We start from the raw sequence: 20,320 nt of genomic DNA, 5'->3' as shown, positions 1-20,320 counted from the left end.
CATGGGTTTGATCCCGATTTGTTTGTAAGTATGCAAAACAAATGACTGCAAGGTTGTACCCCAAAAAGTGCATGGCTAGCCTTGGGCTGTAAGATTGCATAATTATTCTTTTCTACTTTCTGCTTTGCCAAATTTTGTACAATGAATCATGTATTTCTTAAGTAATTTAAGCATAAAAAGGGCCTGGGGCTTCCCTGGTGGCGCAGTGGTTGAGAGTCCACCTGCCGATGCAGGCGACACGGGTTCCTGCCCCGGTTCGGGAAGATCCCACATGCCGTGGAATGGCTGGGCCCATGAGCCATGGTCGCTGAGCCTGTGCATCCGGAGCCTGTGCTCCGCAACAGGAGAGGCCACTACAGTGAGGGGCCCGCGTACCGCAAAAAAAGAAGGGGAGATCTAAGCCCTGATCTATAGGCTAGTCATAATTTACAACTATGTTTATTAGACTCTTTTCTATTTATATACCATATTAAAAAATATTTACAAAGCATCCAATATTATAGATATAATAAATTATTTTTATACCTCTTAACATTTGATTCCTTCTAAATTTGAGGAAACAATTAATGCTTAAGTTTCTTTCCCCCAAACCAGTCAGAAATGAGCCCAGAGACTGGATGAAATGTCCTTTCTTAGTACTCCCCCATACAGGGGGCTGCTGGAGCCAGTTCATACCACCCAGAGAGCAGATTGTACAAGTCTCTCCCTCAACTCAGAGTTCAATGATGTCACATTGGTAGCTTGAAACTGGTCATGGTAAGAGTATTTACAACACCAAAGTCAGCAAAATCTACAAATCAAGGCTTCCTCACCAGCACACCACTGCTCCCACAGTACATAGATCATTGCCTTATTATCCTCCATTTCCCCGCCTTGGCTAAAAGCCTAGGGAGGGCAAGGACCTTGTCTGTCATGTTTACAGTTATAGTCCCAACATCTAGCACCTGCTTGGCATACAGCTGGTGCTGATACATTGTTGAGCCAATCAATTACCCACAGAGCTGGTTCACAAGCACCTGAGCCCCCTGAGCTAATCTCCTTGTAAACAACTCTGTTGGCCATGCTAGCAGAGGAAGAAGAGGCCAAATACTCCCCCACCCCCTCACACTTTCACTTCATTGGCCAATGTTTGTGATTTGATAAAGTTCACTGACCTTGTTAGGGTTGCCAGATGAAATATAAATTTTGCAAGGGCCATACTGATACTAAAAAGTTATTTGTTGTTTATGTAAAATTCAAATGTAACTGAGCATCCTGTATTTTTATTTGCTACACCTGGCAACCCTAGCCCTTTTGAACTAAGCAAAACATAGTTAATGAGGTATTACCTAGTAAAGTTGAAGATACTATTACCTGGCAATTCCATTCCAAATAATATATCTTAGAGTAATTCTTGTTCATGTGCACCAGGAGAAAGAACAAGCATGTCCGTAGCACTACTGTTAATAGCTGCCGAAAACTGGAAACCACCCAAATGTCCAACAACAAGAAAATAGATAAATGGAGTTATGTATATTCACACAATAGGATACTATACAACAATTAAAATGCTCACAGGCGTAATGCTGATTTATAAGACCAAGTTAAAGAAGGATGAAGGCAGTTTGATTCATTTATAAAACATTCAAAACTAAATAATATAGTGTTCAGGAATATATATGTGGCAAAACCAGAAAGAAAAATGAATGAGAAGCCAAAATCAGAGTAGGTACTTCCATCAGGGAAAAGGGGGGAATGTGATCATGGAGGACCCACAGGGGCTTCAAAAGCATCAATAAATGCACTACTGTTAAGTTTGGTGAGAGTGTGGAGGTATGTTTGCCTTACTCTTTTTCTTTAAACTATATATATTTATAATGTATATATATATATCAGATCTGCTCTAATATGTATGAAATATTACATTACAAATGTTTAGGAAATGGAGTGTGCTGGGCCTTTTTATTAGAGTGAACTGAAATGCCCAGCCTGTCTCCTCTTGCCTGAACTCACCCCCAGATTTGATTTCCTTCTTTGTCTGAATGTATGCACACAGATCGGAGCTCTCAAGATACCTGCCCTACCATCGTGACATGTCACCTTAGTAGTCCTCTTTTTGGTAGATGCTTGGACAGATGACTCCATTGCATAGGATTATGAAGAATTCTCATTTCACTGAGTGTGTTCTACCTGCCCTGCACAATTCACAAAGCCACTGCTTGAAGATTATGGTTTCCAAATCCCTGCAGAGATAGTTTCAGGGTTTTGTGCATAATAGGCTAGGTTACACTTCCTCTGCTCTCTCTAGCAGTGGAAGTGGTTTCCTTTTGGTTTGTCAACTCATTGGGGGAGGGGGGCTTGATCTATACATAACAAAAGCTGGAATTATTAGATTCTCAAAACAGATTCATTTCAGCTTAGGTTAAAAATTATAATCAGCTTCAAAACAATATTACCTCCCCCAAAGAGCACTAGAGGCTGTCCTCCAAGGGCATGAGTATTATGAAATGTTTACAAAAACAAAGTGCAACAAGCAAACAGTGCTCATAGCAGATTTTAAATCAACAATGTACCCCTTAACAAAGCAGTCTACTTAGAAAAGCGATTAAGAAAACATATAAAACCAATTGTAATCTAGTGTTCCACTTCACTCATCCTAAGTCTTACTGATTAAACTAAAATATAAATTCATCACTTCAGAGGGAAGAACAAAGATTCCCAAAACCTTACTTACGCTGGACTTTGTTTCTGCAGTCCGAATCTTTTTGTAGGCAAAAAAACTGATGTTCCTTTTCATAAACATTAATATCAAATATACTTGATTTTTGACAATATCTTTCCAACTGTATGGTTTCAAGACTTTCAAAATCACTTAATGCAAAAAAAAACAAAAACAAAAAAGCAAACAAAATCACTTAATGTGTGACTTCCCCGGTGGTGCAGTGGTTAAGAATCTGCCTGCCAATGCAGGGAAAACGGGTTCAAGCCCTGGTCCGGGAAGATCCCACATGCCACAGAGCAAACTACACCTGTGCACCACAACTACTGAAGCCCATGCACCTAGAGCCCATGCTCCACAACAAGAGAAGCCACCGCAATCAGAAGCCCACACGCGGCAATGAAGAGTAGACCCCGTTCACCAAAACTAGAGAAAGCCCGCGCACAGCAACAAAGACCCAACGCAGCCAAAAATAAATAAATTTAAAAAAAAAAGACCCAACATAGCCAAAAAGTTAATTAATTAATTTTTAAAAATCACTTAATGCTTTCCTAGCAAATAAAAAATGCTAAATCTTTCTTAGATACACGAAAAAATAATGTGAGATATATATAACCTCATACATATTTAGAAACTTTGAAACAATATAAAAACATCAAATATTGATGAGAATTTCTCCCCCTTCACCCCCAAAAGCCAAAAAGTCACCATGAAGCAAGAGAGGGGTTTCTGAGATGCAAATAGTATTCTGTTCCAGGTGCTGGTTAGAAATGAGTGTCTAGTTTGTGAAACTGCACACTTACAGTAAAAAGTTAGAAAAACTTTTTTAGAAAAAATAACCTGGCATTTGTGATTCTAAGTATTTGCACACGTGCATGCGCACACACGCATGCGGGCATACACTCTAAAGAGAAATTTCTTGTTTAATGAGAAAATAAAAAGGAGTATTTTTTTTAAAAAGGAAAATGTTGTTAATATGAGGGGAAATGAATGGCAGTTTCTTATGGAAAGAAAATGTCTTGAAATCAATAAACACACGATGAAATTTCCAAAACTGCCACCATGAAAACTTCCTCAAGTAAATATTTATCTACTTAGCTATTGCTCACTTTGAGCACTTAATAAAGTTGTTTGGGAATGGTTTATAACTTGTATATCCATTGGTTTTGAAAACTGTTACAGACTGATAAGCATTGGTTTCAGGAATTATTTGTTGAGCACCTATCGGGGATAAAGCAATTTGCCAGCTGCTGTGGAAGTGCAGAGTGAGTCACACATGTAGCTTAGAGGTAATGATCAAAGAATAGTCCAGCAAATGACTGCTATCCAAAGTAGAAAATGATGCATTTTCTAGAAAAATGGGAGAATTTGGAGGCAGGAAAGATCACATTTGAGGCTTCCTAAATGAGGAGCAATTTCAGCTGGGCCTTGAAGTGCATCAGAGTGATCTAACTTATTATTTCCTTTTCAAGATTCAAAATTTATCCATCAGAGTCTGGATCTATTCCATACACCAACTTAAGTCTCTATTCTATTTTTTTATTATATTTTCAGTTTCAGATAGTCTTGAGCACCTAGTTAGATCTTTGCTTATTTCCCGTTTTTCCCCTGTTTAGAAGCCTCAAAACACTTTTCCAATCCCTCCTAGAACTGCATCTTTCAATTTACCATAGGCTTCTCCTTGCTCTATGAGTTGGGAGAGGACATGGACACTAGTATCAAAAAGTAATTTTCCTGGCTGGTTCACTTTGTTGTGCAGCGGAAGCTAGCGCACCATTGTGGAGCAATTATACTCTAATAAAGATGTTTAAAAAAATATGGACAGTTCCAAAAATATAGAGTAAAACAGAAGAGAAAGCAAAAAAAAAAAGTAATTTTCCTCACTGAAACTAAGTCACCTGCTATGCAACATGGAGAAAAGAAAACAAATTAAGTTACATAAAGCATTGACTTTATTGGTAATCAACAAAAAAGCATATCAGGAACATTCTCCCATGAATCTGACACAATTTGATGAATCATAAAATGAGTCACTGAATCATAAAAAGAACTCATGATTTGGAAGATAGGGTTGGAAAGAGTTGGTGGAGATGCCCAAAACAATAATGAGAGATGAATTGATGTTAAGTCTGAAATGCTAAAAGAACTATAGCAACAACATTTTATTTAAAATGATGGGATTTCTTTTGGGAAGCAATTTAGCAATATGGATCAAAAATCCTTTAATAATGTATTCCTTTTGGGACTTCTCTGGTCCAGTGGTTAAGACTTTCTGCTCCCAATGCAGGGGGCACAGGTTCGGTCCCTGGTTGGGGAGTTAAGATCCTGCATGCCGCACACAGCGGCCAAAAAAAAAAAAAAAAAAAGGTATTCCTTTTGACCCACTAATTTCATTCCGGAAATCTGCCCTAATGAAATAATCCTAAATTAGAAAAAAAGTGCTTTTTCTCCTTTCGCACAAAGATAATTTTATTCAATATTATTTACAATAATTAAAAGTTGAAAATAACCTAAATGTACAATAATAAGGATGTGGTAATAATTTATGGCTCGTCTAATATGAGAAGGTCATTAAAATGATTGTGAAGATTTTATATAACCAAAAACAACTGGTTTGCTTATAAGAGCACTTCAGTGAATAAAGCAGCATATAAAAATTATATATACAATATAATCTCAATCACATAAAATGTATACAGTAAAAAGACTGAAGGGACATATACTAAAATATTAACAGTGGTTGTCTTCATGTGATAAAATGATGGCAGATTTCTGTTGCTGGCCTTTGTACTTTTGGGTATTGTCCAAATATTTTATAGGAATAGCAATTAGTTTATGAGAAAAAAACAACTGTATTTTTCCAAATGACTGGGTTTACTACCCCAGATTAGATTAATGAAGACAAACAAAAGGAAGGATCAGCAGGTGACAGGGAAAGAAAAAAATGTTTGGTGCCTCCTTTTCCATAGTTTCCAAAGGTTATTGTTTGGCTTTTTATTGGTACAATTAAACAAGTGTAGATTTTAAAAGTATTTGTGGAAAGCTCTCAGGAACCCACTAGCAGAATCAGAGGAATGTCCACCTTCAAAAAATCACAGTAGAAAATATGAGAAAACAAAACCAAGTCTGCAGAGCAAATCACAAAACTGCAAAGAAACAGCATGCATGTATGAAAACAAAGGCACAAAATCATGGCAGTAGTGAGACTAAGCATGATCAGTTTACTTATTAAATTTAGATTCCCTACTAATAGAAAAAGCCTCTCAGATTGTGTTAAAGATCAAAATCCAATACTTTGCTGCTTATAAAAAATACATCTAAATAAAGTAACATAAAAAGACTAGAGAAAAGGATGGGTGAAATGTAGTAAGCAAGCTTGCAATAAATTAGAGAAGCATTATTAAGTCAAAATAGAATCCAAGGCAAAAAATCTTAAAGGTTATTTTGATTTAATATGAATATTAGATACCCAAAAAAGATAAGCGGCAATAGACAAACAGTTCACACAGTGGAAATATGATTAGTTAATTGAGGGAATGTGATGGAATCACGATCTCTCTGGTATCTGTTTTTCCTCTCCACCCTGGGCACATGGGAAAACTATACTTCCCAGATTCCGTTCAGTGAGATGGGGCCATGTTACTAGATATAGACATCAGAACATGAGCTGCAATTGGGTGTGTCCCATCCAGGCCAAGAATTTAGGAGTCAATGTGCCACCATAGCACTCTCTTTTCTTCTAACAGGGATTATAGAGACCACACAATAATGTGAAATCACATGATGGAAGTGACCTGGATCTCCCAGTCACTGCAGGGAGACCAGCTGCCTTATAAATTGGCCCACTGGCACTGGACTTTGCTTGAGGCAAAATAAACCCATGTTATTTTAAGCCTCTGAAATTTGGTGCTTTATTTGCTACTATCCTGTCTTAATTAATACAATAAAGAAACGGCAAACTGCCCAAACAATCAAGAAATTTGAGTCTAACAATGAGGTTCCACTTCCCATGTGTTAAACAGAAGAGAGGGAAAAAACCTTAAAATATTAATACTCAGTGCAGTGGGGGAAAGGATGATCTTTTCAATAAATTAGACTGTGTCAAATGGATGGCCACATAGACTATGCATCTTGATCCCTACCTTACACCAACTACATATTCCAGATGGATCGCAGATCTAAATATGAAAATAAAAAATAAAGCATTTAAAGGAAAACATGGGGGGACTTCCCTGGTGGTGCAGTTGCTGGGAGTCCGCCTGCCAATGCAGGGGACAGGAGTTCAAGCCCTGGTCCGGGAGGATCCCACCTGCTGCGGAGCAGCTAAGCCCGTGCGCCACAACTACTGAGGCCCGTGTGCCTAGAGCCCGTGCTCCGCAACGGGAGAGGCCACCGCAGTGAGAGGTCCACGCACCGCAACGGGGAGTGGCCCCTGCTTGCTGCAACTAGAGGAGGCCTGCGCGCAGTAACGAAGACGCAATGCAGCCAAAAATGAATAATAAATAAATAATTTTTTTTTAATTAGAAAAAAAAGAAAACATGGGGAAATATCTTCATGGCTTACAGGTGGGCAAAGATTTCTTAAACAGAACACAAATGTGCTGACCATAGCAAGAAATTTGACAGACTGAACTATATTAAGAATTTCTGATCACTAAGAGACTTTATCTAAGATGGTGGAAGCAAACATGGAGTCGGAAGATATTTGCAATATATACACCTGATAAAGGACTCACATTCAGAATATGTAAAATAACAACAATAATAAGAACATTAACCTCCTACAAATCAATAAGGAAAAGACAATACAGTAGAAAAGTAGACACAAACCTTGAACAATTACTTCAAAAGGAGCATATCCAAATGGCTGAAAAACATATGATAAGATGCTAAACATCTTTGGTTAACAAGGAAATGCAAATTGAAGCCAAATAAGATACCATTCACCAGAAGACTAAAATGAAAAAGACAAAATATCAGACAGCATGTAGAGCACCAGGAACTCCCATACACTGGTGGAAGTGAAAAGTGGTGCCCTTGGAAAACGGGGCAGTAACTTCCAAAGCTGAGAATATACATATATTATGATCCATCAGTTCATTCCTAAGTACATTGCCAATAGAAATGCATACATATATTCATCAAAGGACATATATAAGAATGTTCATAAAGCAGCACTGTTCATAATAGCCCCAAACCAGAAACTACCCAAATGCCTACCAGAATAAATACATTGTGGAACTTTCACACAATAGAATACCATACAGAAATGGGAATTAACGAATCATAGCTACACGAGTGACATGATGAATTGTACGAACATAATGTCGAACAAAAGATTACATATTATGTGATTCCCTTTATATAAAGTTCAAAAACAGTTAAAACCATCCTATAATGTGAAATCATTCAGCACACCTTTGGAGGGTATATGAGGGAGAATTCTGGGATGCTGGTAACGCTCTGTTTCTTGATTTAGGTTCAGATTATACAGTGCGTTCACTTTGAAAATTCATCAAGCCGTACACTTAGATTTGTACACTTTGGTGCATGTATATTTTACTTCAATGAAATGTTTAACATATATAATAAAAATATATACATTCCACAAATACATAATACCAAATTATAGCAAGGACCTAATTAAACTTGTATTTTCATACATTATTGCTATCAAGGAGAAAATGGTACAACCATTTTGGAAAGTAATTTGGATGTATATGTGCAACATACATTAACTATATAACAACACACATATATTCCCATTTCTGAGAATCTTTCCTAAGGAAAAAATCCAAAACATGGGAGAAAACTATGAACAAAAGTTTTTATCACAAAGCTAAGGTCAACTATAACTATAGCATATCCTCTTGGTATATTTTTATTCAGTTTTGACTGCTTTGAAAACTCTAGTGCAACATGAGAAAAACTTTTGGTATAATGTAAGGTGAAAAAGGAAATTGCATACACCTAATTATTATAATTAAATAAAGATACAACTTAGAATAAAATGAGTAGAAAGAAAAACGCACAAATGACACATACACAACATCCCTGCCCAGTCTCAACCACTCCATAAATCACATAGGTAATGATGCCCCTTTAATCTGTATCTCCAGCTCACACATATCTTTTGAGCCCCAGGATATTCAAACTCATCACTACACATCTTCCCTTGGATGTTTCACAGGTCCCTCAATTTTTTCCTCCTATATTTTTTAACTTGGGTGGAAACTCAGCCAAGAATAAGAACAGGGATAGTTATCTAAACCAGAGATCTGAGAGTCATTCTTGTCATCCCTCACTATACATTCCTAATACCCCCATCCCTTACCATTCCCTAAGTCCACACTGTTTCCTAAAGAGCCCTTTGAATTCATCCCTCTCCATCCATCCATCTATCCATCCATCTATCCATCCTTCTGCCATTGCCTTTACCATTTTCCACCTAGATTATTGCAAGATCTCTCTAACTAGTCTACCTGCTTTCAGCCTCTTTCAATTCAGCTGCTGTGGTTATAGTTGTAATACCAAATTTGAGTGTGCTTTTCCATTTTAAAATTCTTCTGGGGACTTCCCTGGTGGCGCAGTGGTTAAGAATCCGCCTGCCAATTCAGGGGACACAGGTTCGAGCCCTGGTCCGGGGAGATCCCACATGCCGTGGAGCAAATAAGCCCATGTGCCACAACTACTGAGCCGGCGTTCTAGAGCCTACAAGCCACAACTACTGAAGCCTGTACACCTAGAGCCTGGGCTCCGCAACGAGAAGCCACCACAATGAGAAGCCTGCGCTCCATAACGAAGAGTAGCCACCCCTCGCCGCAACTAGAGAAAGTCCGTGTGCAGCAACGAACACCCAACACAGCCAAAAATAAATAAATAAAAAAAAAATAAATTTTAAAAATAAAATAAAATAAAATTCTTCTGTGGTTACTCATAAGTGACTGGATAAAGTTCAAACTCTCTAGTACAGCCTATGGTGATTCTTTTTATCTTGTTATCTCCTGCCTATCTTTCCAGTTTTATGTCTGGTTACTCCCTCCCGGGAATCCCACACTCCAGCAACAAAGTTATTACAGTGGCCAAACAGGTTGTATGCTCTGTCTCACTTCCCTTGACTTCTTCCAGTTACCAGAATTCTTTCTCCCACCTTTTCCCAACCTTATTTACCTGGCCCATCATCCAAAACTCAGTTCAAGATTCTCTTTGACTGGGAAAACTTCAGGGATCATATTTTTATATGGTTGTAATCATGGGGTACACTCAATTTTCCACCTGGTTTCTATCACTAACATTACAGCATGAGCAATTTTCTAGTTTGCCAAGGTGCTCTTCATAATCATTTAACATGCAATAAATTCTCTGTCTTCTTTGCTCCCACCGTATGCTCCATATAACCTTTATTACATCACCTATCACTTTGTTTTGTAGTCATTTTTGTATGTGTTCACCTCCCCCACTAGGCCCTGAATTATTTGAGGGAAGAGACCTTTGTTGTATTTGTTTCTATATCCCCAGCACAGAGTCTGCTGCAGAGTAGGAATTCACCAAATAAAAGCGAACGAATGACTAAATAATGGTTGAGTTAGCTCAAGAGAATATGGTAATATATTTTTTTTCCTTTTCTCAGTTGCCCAAACTTTCTGTGGCTACTTATTTACTTAGATTTGCCATCTTAAAAAAAAAGGGGGGGGGGTTGCGGGATTTAGAATATAGTTTTCAGTAGTATTATATTACCTTTACTACTTCAAATTATTTTTGATTTATCAAACATATTACAACTCCCAACTTTGCTTAATATGTATGTGTACAATGAAGCCTGGAAAAGCATTTGTTATCTCCTGCTCTATTTGTAACACACTTTCATTGTACCTAATTAACAGTTAATGCTCACTCCTTATCATACTAGTCCTTCTAGTATGTATTTGATTCAGCTGATTACTCTGTCCTCCTTGAACCTCTGTCTTTCTTTGACCTCTGGAACACTATCCTGGTTTCCTTCCTACCTTGTTACCTTCTTCTGATCAGTCCTGTTGCTGGGCTCTCTGCTTCCTCTTCTGATCCACTAAATGTTGGAGCCCACCAAGGCTCAATCCATGCTTCCCCTCTCTTCTCTCCTGCAGCCAACTACCTCACTCCCTTTGGCCCTGGTTCTCAAGCCTAGCTACACATTAGAATCACCTGAGAAGCTTTTAAAAAGAAACGCCAAATCCAGGTCCCTTTTCTATCCGAAACTCTATCGAACCTCTGGGGGCAGAGCCAGGATTTCATAGGTTTTTAAAGCATCTTAAGTGATTCTAATGAGGGACCAGTATTGAGGATCACATTGAATGGGTTTAAATAACATCTCTATGCAGATTAGTTCAAAATATATGTCCCCAGCCTTGACCTTTCTTTGAGCGTCAACCTCAAATATCCAATTGGTTCTCAACAGCTTCTCTTGGGCTAATAACTACCATGTCCAAAACTAAATGCTTGACTTTTGCCCCCAAACCTGCTCTTTTCCCAGTCTTCCCACCTCTGCAAATGATCCCATCATTTAGTAGTTGTTCCCACCAAAATCCTAGGAATCATCTTTGAATCCACACTCCTCTCACTTCTCACAGCCACATAATTCAGTCCTGATCTGTTGTACACTAAATGTATTTTCCAAATTTTACCATTTCCCATCTCCTCCAAGCCTACTGCCCTAGCCTAGGCTGGCATTATCTCTTATAGAGCTAAAGAAATAGCTGGTAATTAATCTCCCTGCTTACACTCCTGCATTCCTAACCTCCATTTTTTTCCCTTGTGATGGGAACTTTTAGGATCTACTATTGGCAAATTTATATATACCACACAGCAGTGTTAACTAAAGTCATCATGTTGTACATTACATCTCCAGTACTTATTTATCTTATAATTTAAAATTTGTACCTCTTGACCCCCTTATTCCAATTCCCCCACCACCACCAATAGTCAATGTAATTTAGACTCAATGAAACATGGTAGTAAGTACTCAAATAAATAACATAATGGGCTGGGGGAACTGAATAAACATATAAGTAATTAGAATAAATGTTATATATCTGGGCCAAAAAAATTATATCCTGGTTAATATATAGAGAGAGGAAACACACCATAGAAATAGGAGATTTTCGTTGGTGTGAGAGGGGCAGAAAACCCTGGGTTGCACCTCAAACACTGCTGTGGGAGCCCTCAGCATGCAGAACCCTAGGTGTCTTGAGGGCAAAGAGAGAGTCACTGGAAACAGAAATCAAATTTGGAACAGAACTGATCATCAAAGAAAAAGAAGCAGCAAGGATACTGGACAAAGGTTTGTCCAGAACCTGTCTCTTCTCAACTAACAAAGTGGTACAAGTATAGCATTTTTTTAGGCTCAAAGTCATTGCTGAATAAGATCCCCCCAAAGATATGGGAGTATCTCCTACCAAGGGTTTAGTGCATTTTTTAAAAACAAATATATTTTTATATTAATAGCACCAGTGTTTTTTTAGCTAGCATTTTTCGGTTTGGTTCGGTTTGGTTTTTGGCCACACGGTGCAGCATGTGGGATCTTAGTTCCCTGACCAGGGATTGAACGCGTGCCCCCTGCATTGGGAGCCCGGAGTCTTAACCACTGGACAGCCAGGGAAGTCCTAGCTAGCATTTTTTAATGCTTACCATATGCCAGGTACCACGCGGAGTGTTTGTATGCATTATCTAATTTGATTCTAACAATAAACTCTATGAGACAGGTACTATTGTTATCCTCATTTTACAAATGAGAAAGCTAAGGCTCAGAGGAATTAGAGAGCTTGTCCAAAGTCATGCAGATATTAAGGGAAGAAACCAGAATTGAAACCCAGGTCTGCTTGGGGCCAAAGTCCATGCTCTCAACTGCTCTGGATACTGTTTTTTATATATTTCTATCCCCACTAGACTATGACTAGAAGACTATGCTTCTACAGTTCTGGATGGAATGTCATGGAGCTTTCAGTTACAGACTGGAGCCAAAAGGAAGTGTGCTTTTTAGCTTTTCACCCTTTCCTACTTCCTGACCATCTTTCTTCTTCCTTGAAGAAGAAATATAAGATAAACAGACTTCGTTGCAGACATACTTTGAGACAAGGGTAACAAAAGCTATCAAACCACCAGAACAACAGTGGAGAGATATCTCCAAGCTTGATGATCAAAGTAACCAAGATACATTTAAGCAAAGTATTAGTCGAAATGGACTATCTGTCAGGTTATAAGGAAAACTACAGAGAAGCTTCAGATCTCACTTCCTAAGTAGATTCAAACAAAGCTGCTATAATGTATATTGCCTTTATACTTTTTGCTAAACATTTATAGACTTATTAAACTAAAGAAATATAAGTGTGAGTTATGCTTTGTGTCACGTTTCTGGTTTGGGGTATCAATTTAACTTAACACTATCAAAACAAGCTTAATTTTTAAGTATTATATAGCCTTTTACACTGATGACTTTTTTTTTTTCCAGAAATGATGTTCCATTTATTCACTGAAAAAGAGGGAGATTAGGCCTTCTTGATGAATTTCTTCCAATCTCCCCAAACTCCCTCTCTTCACTTTTCCAAAATAACACATTGAGAAACATGTTTGTACAAAAACCACATATTATTCCCCCCTCACAAAATCAGGGGGCTGTATTACAGGAATGAAAACAGATCAAAGACGTAAAGAGAAAAATCACCACTCATACTGAAACGTAACAGTGTAAGAATTCAGGTATTCTGTAGAATTATTACCAGCATAGTAAAAGTTCTTCCACTTGGATCTTTTAAATTTGAAAGTGATCACATTAAAGACCTGACATTACAAGAGACCACAGTATGAACCAGAATTCCATTTTCCTTCTAAGACCTCAGTGGAAAAGGTAAGTATTTGGAATGAGTTTCCTTTGGGAAAGACTGGTGTGAAAATAAAACCCTGGCCATTGCCAAAAGGCATGGGGGTCCTTCTGGAGTCAAAAGCAATGGAATTAAACTCCAGTAGGAACAAGCTCATTTCCACTCCAAGAGTCCAGAATGAACTCAAAAAAGGAACAAGGTCTTCTTGGTTCCAGTACTCTGATGGTGACCAGGGCCACCTGGTTAGAGGTAACACCTGAGGGTTTGAAAGGCAAATCTTAATTGTGGTTTAATTTTTTTTTTTTTTGCTTTCTGATATTAAGGAAGAAAGTTCTAGGGTGTTTTATAAACACCTTCCCACACCCTCACATATGTAAAGCTTTATAGAATATATAGGAAAGGTATCCAAAAGATGTTCCACTTTGCATTCTAAATGAAACTGCCACTTGAGACTGAAGAGGCCAGGTGCTTTGGAAATCAAGCTCTACTCAAAACACCCTTTCCCCACCAATGGAAAGACAGAGAGGAGGGAAGAAGGACAAGAAGAGAAAACCAAGAACTCTTAAGTCACTCATACACTGATGACTATTAAATCTTATATATACTTTTAAAAAATATATACACTTTTTATCGCATTGGATAATTCAGTGTATTTTCAGTGCTGTAATTTTGAATGACTCTTTCCAAGGTTCTGAGGTAGCTTGCATCTGCTCTAGTTACAGCTTTTTATAGCCGCATCTAATGATGGATTTGAAGACTATTCTAATATTTATTGTTACACCAGAATAGGCCTTACATTCCATATAAGAAGGTATGGAATAGCAATTCCCAACTGTATAGGGAAATTGACAATGCTTCTCTGATGACAAGCACAGTTGTGGTGGTGTGACCAATTTACTCATTTCCTTAATAAGCTTCATAGCTGTAATGAGTCATCCCTCTCTCTTATTCTAAATTATAGGGCACCCTTTTATTCCCAAATCAAATGAATATACATGATGACATTTTTTTCTTTCTTACTCTCATTTTCAAGACTTAATTTTTCATAATCTGCAGTCAAGAGCATCAGACAGACATGAGTTGGAATCCTGGCTAAGAGGAAGAAAAGATGAGAGAAGGTGTGGATTCCTCCACTGCCCCCTCCTTGTCCTCTAGACATCTTTCAGAGGCTTTGAAACACAGCCAGGCTCTTCGTTGCTGTGAGACTGACATTTAAGCAGCTAGCCCCTTCCATTCATTTTATGAAAAAGGAAAGAGGAAGAGAAAGAGGAGAGGAGGAAGTCATTTTTGGTTTGACAATCAAGCAGACAGTATTTGCTCTATACATCAATTTCATTATTCACAAATATGGAATTTTTAAAGGAGCCATTAAAGAAAAGTCATCTGAGGGGGTAGAGAAAAGGGAACCCTCCTACACTGTTGGTGGGAATGTAAATTGGCGCAACCATTATGGAGAATAGTATGGAGGTTCCTTAAAAACAAATATAGAACTACCATATGATCCAGCAATCCCACTCCTGGGCATATATCCAGAGAAAACCATACTTCAAAAATATACATGCACCTTAATGTTCATTATTGCAGCACTATTTACAACAGCCAAGACATAGAAGGAACTTAAATGTCCATCAACAGATGAATGGATAAAGAAGATGTGGTACATATATACAATGGAATATTACTCAGCCGTTAAAAAGAATGGAATAATGCCATTTACAGCAATATGGATGGATCCAGAGATTATCATACTAAGTGAAGTAAGTCAGACAGAGAAAGACAAACATATGCAATTGCTTATATGTGGAATCAAAAAAAAAAAAGATACAAATGAACTTATTTACAAAACAGAAACAGACTCACAGGCCAGACTTAGAGAAGGAATTTATGGCTATCAGGTTGGGGGGTGGCACGGGGCAGGGGGAAGGTTGAAGGGGAGGGACAGATTGGGAGTTTGGGATTGACATGTACATGCTGCTGCATTTAAAACTGATAACCAACAAGGACGCTACTGTATAGCACTGGGGACTCTGCTCAATATTCTGTAATACTTAAATGGGAAAATAATTTGGAAAAGAATAGATACATCTATACATATAACTGAATCACTTTGCTGTACACCTGAAACTAGCACAACATGGTTAATCAGCTATGCTCCAATATAAAATAAAAATTTTTTTAAAAAAAGAAAGAAAAGTCATCTGAGAAGGCAGAGGAACACGTCCACCCTCCAGGTCCCGGTGTGTTAGTAGGTGGTATTTATCATAGGAATTTTGATGCTGAGCTGATGAGAAAGCCAGCCTCAGCATACTCCTAGTTGTTTTATCCATACTGTATTCTTTCTTCTGGAGTATGGATAATTGAAGCCACAGGTTAGCAACATAGTAGTGCTGCAAACTAAAGAGACCAGTTGTTTTTTCCTATGATTCCTCGAAACAGAGGAGGAACTATCTCAGCAGAGAAGATTGCAACATGTTTTAACTTGTTGCTTCAGCAGCACACAAGGCTTTTCTAAATTGGCTTAAAAATGAGTGACTGTTATGGAGACAAAGATTAGAAACCAAATTTTCAGTCACGTAAATTCTGCAAATGAGTCACTTGACATGTTAGAAGGAGTATATGGGCATGAAAACAATGGTAAGAGGAAGTATATTTACTTTAACATAAAGTTCAAAGTTAGAGAAGATGACACTCATAAAACTACAGGCCTAACAAAAATGTTGAAAAGGTCACAGATGATTAACTCTGATAATGATGATTGAGGAGTTGTATTTACATGAAGGAACAGATTCATTCTGTAAGAAACCTTGAGCACAAGAAAGTTTCTGTTTGGATTATGAACAAGGACAATAAAGGTCTGCCATTTGTTCTCATCTTTCAACAGAAGCTGGAAGAATTAATGTCTCATTAAGAAAAATAGTAGCTGAAACAAAATATGGTGTTTCTTTTAGGAAATGGAAATAAAATATCAAAGTTGGTGGTGTAAAACTCTAACATCACCAAGACCCCCAAATTGTCAGACTCACAAGTGAAGGCAATGTTGGTTTTCTTCCTGACTCCAATAGGTATGCATCGTTCCATGTGCTTAAGCAGTGAGGTGAAAATATAAACACTTTCAAGCTTTAGTGAACATCTGAGAAATCCAAAGTGAAAAGCCATGCCAACACTTGAACCCAAGTCTTCTAATGTCTTGTATGTCTCCAGACCTGCCTCTCCACCATGTTAACATCATCAAGGTTCTAGGTCCTCACCCCTCTCCATTTCTTCCTAATCTGTCAGCTCCCTCTGGTTTCACTTCCTTCATTATCCAGTCAGACCCCACAGTCCATCTCTTCAACCCCACTCTTGCCAAAACAATTAACTTCCTTATTCCTTTGAAAGTCATTCACTGAACCCACTCTGAATCAATCCAAGCACTGGCTTCTCCCTCTTATACCTGAACATCTGGAGAAATAAGAATCATCAAGCTATCAAAAATTGATGTTAGTAATAAGAATCACCAGGCTATCAAAAATTAATGATAGTACTGGAGATCATTTTGTAATATATAGAAATATAAAACTGCTATGTTGTATACCTGGAAGTAACATGGTGTTGTAGGTCATTTATACCTCAATTACAGAAATAAAAATTAAAATTAGGGCTTCCCTGGTGGCGCAGTGGTTGAGATTCCACCTGCCGATGCAGGGGACACGGGTTCGTGCCCCGGTCTGGGAAGATCCCACGTGCCGCAGAGCGGCTGGGCCCGTGAGCCATGGCCGCCGAGCCTGCGCGTCCGGAGCCTGTGCTCCGCAACGGGAGAGGCCACAGCAGTGAGAGGCCCGTGTACCACACACACACAAAAAAATTAAATTAAAAAATAATGTTAGTAATGGATATCTGGGAATATAGGGAAATTTCACTCTCTGTACTAATAAATGTAGAAGGAATGATGGAATTAGAAAATCACATTTTGGCAATCAGCATAGTAACAATTCAGGCACGAGGCGTCAATGGATGCTAATACTAGAGTCTGAAAGAGGAATGAGGAACAGAGCTCTATACAGTCTCAAAGTACTTCCTTCAAATACCTATTAATTACAAAAAGGTAGAGGAGTAATTTTTCAGTTGAGAAACCTGTCAGATACCATCTTAAGCAACTGATCAAATCAATGCCACCAGAAATGGGACAAATTGACGTCATAGGCTACATATTGGGGTTCAATAAGAAGAATCCAGCTTCACTTCTGTGATGTTCCAGGATGATCTGGGTCTAATCATAAGGAAACTTCAAATAAACCTATATTGAGAGGCATTCTACAAAATTATTGGCCTGTAGTCTTCAAAAATGTCAAGGTCATGGAAGTCAAGGAAAGACTGAAGAACTGTTTCAGGGTGAGGGCAACTAGAGAAATGTGACATCTGGGTACAGAACCAAAATATGTGTTTTTACAACATCACCAAGCAATTAACTCAATTCTGACATCATCTACCTGGAGATAGCATCAGATCCCACAGGTTAACGTCTCAGTCCAACAAGACTGCCTCCCGCACTTTAAGATGCCAGTCACAAATCCAGGTTGTTATTTGTACTTCTGACCAATTGGCTATAAATTAGAAGCTTTCACAACCCTCTCCTCGGGTTCAATTAATTCGATAGAGCAGCTCACAGAACTCAGAGAAACATTTACTTACGTATACCAGTTTATTATAAAAGGATATAATTCAGTAACAGCCAGATGGAAGAGATGCCTAGGGCAAGGGATGTGGTAAGAGGTGCAGAGCTTCCACGCTGTCTAGGTGTGCCACTCTCCCCACACCTCCATGCGTTCACCAGCCAAACTCTATCCTTTTGAGTTTTCAAGTAGGCTTCATTACATAGGCATGATTAACTAGGTCGCTGATCATTGGTAATTGATTCAACCTTCAGCCCCTCCCTCCTGGAGGTCAAGGGATGGGACTGAAATTTCCAACCTTCTATCTATCACAAGGTTGGTTACCATGGCAACCATCCCCAACCTTGCAGGCTTTCCAACTCACTTCATTAACATAACTCAGGTATGGGACTTCCCTGGTAGAAGTTAAGAATCCACCTGCCAATGCAGGGGACACGGGCTCAAGCCCTGGTCCAGGAAGATTCCACATGCCGTGGAGCAACTAAGCCCGTGTGCCACAACTACTGACCCTGAGCTCTAGAGCGCATGAGCTACAACTACTGAAGCCGGCACACCTAGAGCCTGTGCTCCACAACAAGAGAAGCCACCACAGTGTAAATCCCGAGCACCACAACAAGGAGTGGCCCCACTCACCACAACTAGAGAAAGCCCGCACACAGCAACGAAGACCCAATGCAGCCAAAAATAAATTAATAAATTTAAAAAGAAAACATGGGGCTTCCCTGGTGGTGCAGTGGTTGAGAATCTGCCTGCTAATGCAGGGGACACAGGTTCGAGCCCTGGTCTGGGAGGATCCCACATGCCACGGAGCGGCTGGGCCCGTGAGCCACAACTACTGAGCCTGCGCGTCTGGAGCCTGTGCTCTGCAACAAGAGAGGCCGCGATAGTGAGAGGCCCGCGCACCGCGATGAAGAGTGGCCCCCGCTTGCCACAACTTGAGAAAGCCCTCGCGCAGAAACAAAGACCCAACACAGCAAAAATAAATAAATTAATTAAACTCCTACCCCCAACATCTAAAAACAAGAACAAAAAAACACCATGTTCCTTCAATGAGCCAAGTTCTTAAAAAAAAAAAAAAAAGAAAGAAAACATAACTCAGGTATGGTTGAAAGGGGTTTGTTATGAATATCAAGACACCTTTATGGCTTAGAAAATTCCAAGGGTTTTAGGACCTTTGTGCCAAAAAAATGGGGTGAAGACCAAATATATATTTCTTATTATAAATCACATCACAAACATGTGAACCTGGAGTGAATCCTTTTGCTATAAAGAATATTATTGGGATAATTGCCAAACTTGAATAGGGCTTCTAGACAAAGGATATATGGGAGTTCTTTGCATAATTCTTGCAACTTTCTGTAAGTTTGAAATTTTTTTCAAATACTGTAAGTTGTTTCCAAATAAAAGGTGAAAAAACAAAAAAAAAAACAAAAAAAAAAAACCCCAAAAAAGTGAAAAACAAACCTGCTTTTCCATTTTTAAAATCAAGAATCATTGGATACATACATGCACAAAATAAGTATAATGTATATATGTTATGACCTTTAAAAATAAAAATGAACTCCTGTGAATTTACCACTCAATTTGAGAAATTAAATATTTATCAATAATGTTAAAATTTCCAGTGTGCTCCTCTCCACCTCACCCCCACCCCAGGAAATAGTATCCTGAATATGTTTTATCATTCCCTTCTTTTCTTTAAAGATTTACCACATATATAGAAATTCCTAAATAATATTTTCTAATAACTAAAGAAATTTAGCTTTTCCCCCTTCTTTATTTATTGGTTGCTTTGATTTCATCTTTAAATCATCTTTTTTATCATTTGCCCATTTTTCTAAGTTTTTTCCTTATTCGTTTGTAAATATTCTTTATATACTACAGGTATCATCTTTGTTATTTATGTGGCCAATATTTTTTCCTAGTCTGATGGTTATCTTTTAACTTTGTAAATTTCTTGTGGTACTTTTCACTTTACAGATGTTTTGAATATTTATTGGGTCAAGTCTGATAGTTTTATTTACGACCTCTGGATTTCTTATCCTATCCAGGAAGGTCTTCCTAATTTAAAGATATCCTCCTGTGGTTTCTTCTAATACTTTGGTAGTTTTGTTTAT

Source organism: Delphinus delphis, chromosome 7 (assembly GCF_949987515.2).
Source record: "Delphinus delphis chromosome 7, mDelDel1.2, whole genome shotgun sequence".
NCBI lineage: Eukaryota > Metazoa > Chordata > Mammalia > Artiodactyla > Delphinidae > Delphinus > Delphinus delphis.
The sequence above is the reverse complement of the archived record's forward strand: the minus strand, read 5'-3'. Positions refer to the sequence as shown.